Genomic DNA, 7,175 nt, shown 5'->3' with positions numbered 1-7,175 from the left:
AAAGGTCTTCCGCTGTTCACCAACGAATAGAAAGGTAAGTGGAACAGTGAATACTCTTACAGTGGAAATGCAAGGACGGTTTTAACATAGGAGAAACTATACTAAACGTTAATCATCACAGACAAACGTTAAGATTAAATTTTCTCTCTTCTCACTTCCTCTCTCTCTCTCTCTCTCTCTCTCTCTCTCTCTCTCTCTCTCTCTCACTATTTATAATTATTTCATTATTGCTTCATTTCACACTTTTTCTCTCTCGGTCGCTCTTTCTTGCTTTCTCGCTTTCTATGTTACTAAGTATTTATCTTTCAATAATTTAGTATTTCCCTACTTCTCCAATTCTTCTAAGACACTCTCACTCTCTCTCTCTCTCTCCCGTTCTCTCTCTCTCTCTCTCTCTCTATCTATCTATCTATCTATCTATCTATCTATCTATCTATTTATCTATCTATCTATCTATCTATGTATCTTTTTCACTATTTACCATTAAATAAATTAGTATTTTTTTATTGCTTCTTCTTCTTTCTCTCACACTCTCTTTTTTATTACTATATATTTTTCAAAAATTAGAATTTCCTTATTTCTCTCTCTCTCTCTCTCTCTCTCTCTCTCTCTCTCTCTCTCTCTCTCTCTCTCTCTTTATATATATATATATATATATAGCTCTTTCACTATCACTATTTATCACTAAATAAATTAGTATTTTTTTATTTCTTCATTAATATTAAATTAGTGTTAGTATTTCTTTCTCTCACTCTCTCTTTTTTATTACTATTTATCTTTCAACAAATTAGAATTTCCTTAATTCTCTCTCTCTCTCTCTCTATCTCTCTCTATCTCTCTCTCTCTCTCTAACTATCTATCTATCTCTTTCACAATTTATCATTAAATAAATTAGTATATTTTATTGCTTCTTCTTCTTTCTCTCACTCTCTCTTTTTTATTACCATTTATCTTTCAACAAATCAGAATGTTCTTATTTCTCTCTCTTTCTCTCTCTCTCTCTCTCTCTCTCTCTCTCTCTCTCTCTCTCTGTCATTATTTACAATTAAATGAATTTCTTTATTGCTTCTTTTCACATTCACTCTTTTTCTTCTTTTCTTTGTCTCTCTCACACCCTTTTTCTCACTATTTATCTTTAAATAAATTAGTATTGCCTTATTTGTCAACCTCGCTCTCTCACTCTCTTCTCCACTTTCTCTCTTCCTCTCTATCTATTCCTCTCATTTATAATATCTTCAATCAGTCAATAGATGTATGTCGATTTTCACCCTTACTAATTCGTGAAGTGTTTCACTTATTGAAGTTTTTTTAACGAGTTTTAACTTAAAGACGTCTTAATTGGGTTTTTTTATATTTCACAATCGTTCGAAGCCATCAGCGAGGAAGCGTCTGGTTTCCCGGAGGGAACGCAGGCCCCGGTTATTAAATTGTCCTCCCGTAGCGGTCCCGGCCAGTAAATCCCGAATTTTCCAGGAGGGTGGTTCTCTTTTCGTTGGGAATCCGTCTCCAGCCTCCAGTGCTGAGGAACCGAGCCATTAAACGATTAAACCAAGATTTATAACGTCCCTGCCGTTTATTAGGAAGGTCTCCAAGAAAAAGGGAGACTTGAACCCAATTAGATCAAAACAGTCTCCTCTTAAAAGGCATTTAAGGGGTTATAATCAAGTTGGTTTTTTTCATGATTGTTCTTTAAAAAACAACATTATACCTCGATACTCGAGTCAGTTTGAAATATAGTCAGTTACTATTCTACCTAATTAAGCATCTGTCATTATCATATTAATATGGTATAATGAAAATTGCTTATTGTGTCAGTGTGTCGTCATTATAAATGTGTCACTATATCGGATGACCAAAAGATGAAAAATAAATAATAAATATCAAATTGATACATTCTTAATGTGATTATGACCGTTTTTCTGCCCAAAAATTGCACTTTTATTGTCGTATTATTGTCACTTGTCCTATGGAATTCCAAACTTAGAAATTGGTTCACATAATTTCTTGAAAGGTGAGAATAAAATGTTCTGGAGTGTCTTGCCTTAATTTAATTGGGTTGTAAAACAAGTCAGGAGCATTTTTGAATAAATCGATTTTATCCTGTTTATGGTTTGGAGCAATGTTTATTTAATTGTTGTTGAAAAGTGGATTATTAAGGTGCTCCTCTTCCTTCTCCTTTTCAATCTGTGATTACATCGTCAAACGACCCGTTATAGAAAAGATGGATAATTGGGGTATAAAGTAGGTGTTAAGTGTTATTAAAACAAAAATTTGGTTATCCTGGCAACAAATGTGGAACAATGTAATGGACAACAAGCTAAACGATATAAAAAGTAGTGTTAGTCCTTGGAAATTATCAATTAGACAATCTAGATCTGAAGAAACGGTGTTAACAAGACAAAGAATTGGCCATACCCGTCTTACTCATCGTTATTTGATGGCACGAGACCAACCACCGAAGTGTCAAAACTATGAAGAAATGCTAACTGTAAAACCCTTACTAATAAACTGTCCTAACTATAAAAACAGCAAGAGAAACTTAAATATTATCAAATCAACCTACTTATTGAATTAAATAAATCAAATATTAGGAAATCAAACATAACAAATTGACTAACAATTTCAATTTTTACGAGTTAATAGCCTAACTAATAAATGTTTTCTTATATTTTGACCTCAACAGTTAATCTTATGATTCTTTCTTCTTGAAGGTGGGATAATAGGTCATCTCAAAAAAACCACAACCAGTTTGTATCCACAACGTTTCGGATTTATTTGAATCCTTCCTCAGGTGAGTTAACGCAATGGTTAAACCATGGTTTTAACCATTGCGTTAACTCACCTGAGGAAGGATTCAGATAAATCCGAAACGTTGTGGATAAAAACTGGTTGTGGTTTTTTTGAGATGACCTATTATCCCACCTTCAAGAAGGAAGAATCATAAGACTAACTAATAAAATTTAATTTGCATTACAAGTATTACCTATGAAGACAGACATGACCCTAGTGGTTGATCGTCTTTATAATAATAATAAAAAGTAAACAATGTTCAGAGAGGAAAATCATAGGGAGAACGCAGCCACTTAAACACCCGAAAAACCGGATTACTTCTCAAGAAGTAAGTGTACATTTGGTGGGATTGAATGGAGGTGTTTCATTATGGAATTCTTTGGCTTAAGCCAATTGTTAAATTCTAGTGTATACTGTGTACATTCGGAGTGATTAAAGTCAGCAATTGTCCAAAAAAGAGTAAATCACAAGGGGAATGTTTTCACCAGGAAAACACTGGTCACAATTTGTGCAAACATGGTGGATTGTTGGGGGTTGACTGAAATGTGCTACCTCGCCAAAAGTATTTTCGTAATATTACCCCTTCAGATATGGGAAAACTTTATACAAGGACTGTGCACAACAGATCGAGAAGTTCATCGCGCAACCTGAGAAGTTCTGGGAGAAGGGAACTACAAAAATAAATAGAAGATGGCAAAAAGCAGTGGAACAAAATGGGTTACTGATGTAACTCGACATCCTTTAAGCTATTCAAATACTATATATANTATAATGTATAAATATTTATGGAAGTTATTGGTTGAGATAAAAAAGCCAGTAAAAAGTAAGTATCCATTATATTTAGTGGTCTATTGACCAACTTAGTTCTTTCAATTAATTAGTCTTTTTATGTAAGGTTTTGTATCCTCTCGGACACTAACTTCCGATCTCAAAAATGGCAAAAAGGAAGGAAAATTCGAGAGGTGAGGTTGAGATGGGAAGTTAGTGCCCCAGTGGAAGTCACGATAGCTCAAGTGGTAGAGCAGCGGCGTATCTAGCCGAAGGTCGTGGGTTCGAATCCCACTCGTGAACCTGACTTTTTTATCTCAACTAAAAACCTTAATTAATTGAAAGATATTAAATGGTAGAGAGGGGGCGCTCGTAACACTCATATTTTTATCTCACCTTTCGTAAATATTAATTAATTGAAAAATGTTAATTGGTCAATCGGGCCACGAAATGTAATGGATTTAATAATGTTTAAACGTATAGCGCATGTAAGAAAAGGTCTACAATTTTAGGTTATGGCGAACAATTAACGATTCATTATTTTTAAAAACCACCTTGCTACATATTCCTAATATATGAAGAAAAGCATAAAAAGCTTGATTGTAATGGAATAAAAAGATTTTGAGAAACTAGTCCCAAAATGTAGCAACTTTTTGAACACCTAAATGATCTTGACAAATGCTCTGCTATGGCAGCCTTTCAGATGTTGATACTTATACTGAAAGAACTCGTGGTCTTGAGTAGAAAAAGCGAAAAATGTCATCAAAATTACAATTCACCGAAAACAAGTTTTGGCATCCCAAAAAATAATACAAAAAACAACTTTTTTCATGTCCTTTTTGCCTTTAATAAAGTTGATTGGAAGTTTCCTCACAAACATGTTTCAGACATAATGATTAAATTAATTTATAAATCAATCTTGTGTTTACATTCACTAGTTTTCGTGGTCCGCTTGACCAATTAATACATTGCAATTAATTAAGGTTTTTAGTTGAGATAAAAAAGTCAATGGCACGAGCGGGATTCGAACCCATGATCTTCGGCTAGATACGCCGCTACTCTAACACTTGAGCTATCGTGACCTCGATCCACTCGGACACTAACTTCCCATCTCAACCCCACCTTTTGAATTTTCCCTCTTTTTTGCCAAGTTCGCTCGTGACACTGGCTTTTTATCTCAACTAAAAACCTTATTAATTAAAATATATTAATTGGTCAAGCGTACCACGAATACTAGTGAATTTAATAAGTTGAAAAGAAGTATATCTTCACTAAAGCTCTCCGTGGCCATTTAATTTGTCGCCGAAAATCAAATAGATTACACATTTGAAAAGTGGCAAAAAAGGAGGGAAAATTCGAGAGGTGAGATTGAGATGGGAATTTAGTGTCCGAGCGGATCGAAGTCACGATGGCTGAAGTGGTGGAGCAGCGGTGTATCTAGCCGAAGATCGTGGGTTCGAATCTCGCTCGTGACACTGGCTTTTTTATCTCAACTAAAAATCTTGTGTTTACAATTCTTCTTTAGTAGGTTTGAGACCGTTTATTGGACAATGAAATGCATTTTGTATTGTAACAATTTTTAATTATTTTTAAATTAAGTCTACGTCAAGATAAACAGATCTCACAAGACTCCGAGATTTGTTGTTGGTTCGAATACTTGTTTCAATGTTAGGAATCAAGTGTGATGATGTACTTGCACCCTGTCTAACCTTACTGTTTGAAGACTCAACTCAAGTTGGTATATTCGCGTCAAAATTAACCTTCTTAATGAAAACACAATCTATCTATCCCCTACTGCAAGTCAAAAATGTGTTTTTATGTCGTCTAATAAGCTGAAACAGAAAAAAATCTGAAATAAGATAATCAAATATCCTGAAAAATTGTTATTTGTCAATTTTTGTTGCTTTTTCCCTCTAACTTCTTCATTAATTTAAAATAGATTTTTTCGACCAATACGACGAGCAATCTACTTTTTTAATATTAAAGCAGGTGTAAAATTTTGTCATAATTTTTAGATAAGGCCGAAAATTAACGATTCAACATTTTTCAAAGCCAACTTGGTACAGGTTGATGGTCGCCATAAGGATGATTTAAAGCGAGGACATAAGGTCCCAGGGGTTAATCACGAGTGATAATCAATTCGGTTGGTGTTAAGCATAGAAAAATCCTTCGCCTTTAACAGCCGGCCGGATTTTCTTAACCGTGACGACCCTTATCCTTCGATCCGTAATGCAAGACGATAAATTTCACGTCGGAGGAATTTTCTACAGGGCAATTTATCAGTGGCCGCGGAAAGAGGAAGTGCTTGCCGTGTGCTTCCCTTTATAATAATTCAATTGAGCCCGGACGCCTTATTTAATTGTGGCGAATTAATGGCCCGTTAAACTTTTATCACACTATCGTCTAATTTAAGCGATAAATGTGTCGTGGTACCTATGGTAAAGAAAACAACATATAAAACGGAATTGAATCATAACTACTAACATTCATACAAAAGAACTGCAGTCACAGCAATTTAGTAATATCATGTTTCTTCGCCTTTGAGTGCCTCGGCACTGATGTATAGTTGGCAATAGCACTTTAAACATTGCATCGTGGCAAAGAAGTTTGAATTGTAAGATGAGTGCAAAATTAAATAATGTTAAACCACAAGTGAAATCTTGAAATCTTTTCGAGCCATGAAGATGCCGTATTCACTCATTTGACGGTAGGTCTTGTATTCAGAGAAAATAATTTCATGTTTCGGACAACTCGTTACAGTTAAGTACATACAGGCAAATTAAAACATATGAAGATGACAAAAGTTTGTTCTTCAAGTCTTCTCGTCCATTATTGAAGTACCGTTATGATGAAGATGCTGGTGCGATACATTTGCTTTCTTTTTTCTTATGGCGGTTGAATTTGTTTTTCGGGGTCAGGATCAAAGGATAGCACACTGCGTCCTAGGCAATGGAAGCAAAAGGGTGGAGAGTGTACTCTGTAGCTAACTAATCACCCACCCTGGGAGTCATGGCCCATTCTATGTGGAACCACGGCGACGACGGGTGGTATAATGTGGTTGAGACTCGAGACCCCGAAACGGTTCACCTCGTGTTCTCTTCTACGGCCCTGTTTCTCAATCCGAATTCCTTCATTCTATCCTGTGACCCCTCCTAACCCTTGGTTACAAGGGGGGTATCCAGGCACAAAATAATGGTGTAGCCTTGAGGGCGTGGCAACCTCTCTAAAGCACAAGACGTCTTATGTCGGCCTCAGGGTCGGCAGGGGCGTCGGGTGCCTGAGCAGAGTCACACGAGGGCCAGTGCACCAGATCCTGTCTGCATAGACGGGGGAGGGTTGTATGGCCATCTGTACCACGGGGTGACAGAAATGTTCCAGAATCCAGCCCTCTGTCACATTGGGATGGATTCGTGGTGGCTTGTGGCGACGCCCCTGGCGGGAACTTAGAGAGAGGCTGTCTTCTACCTGGGACCTTTCGTGAAGCTTGCGCATGGCCAGCGTATTACCCCCCGTTCCTCACGGGAGACGTTGCGACCGGACGACAGCATGTAAGCGTTGAGGACGTCATGATCATGCTACAGTCCCTGGGTGCGTGAGTAAGCGACTGGAAAAGGGTA

This window comes from Cimex lectularius, unplaced genomic scaffold (assembly GCF_000648675.2).
Source record: "Cimex lectularius strain Harlan isolate CLEC.00 unplaced genomic scaffold, Clec_2.1 scaffold133, whole genome shotgun sequence".
In the NCBI taxonomy this organism is placed as follows: domain Eukaryota; kingdom Metazoa; phylum Arthropoda; class Insecta; order Hemiptera; family Cimicidae; genus Cimex; species Cimex lectularius.
Note: the sequence above shows the minus strand (reverse complement) of the source record.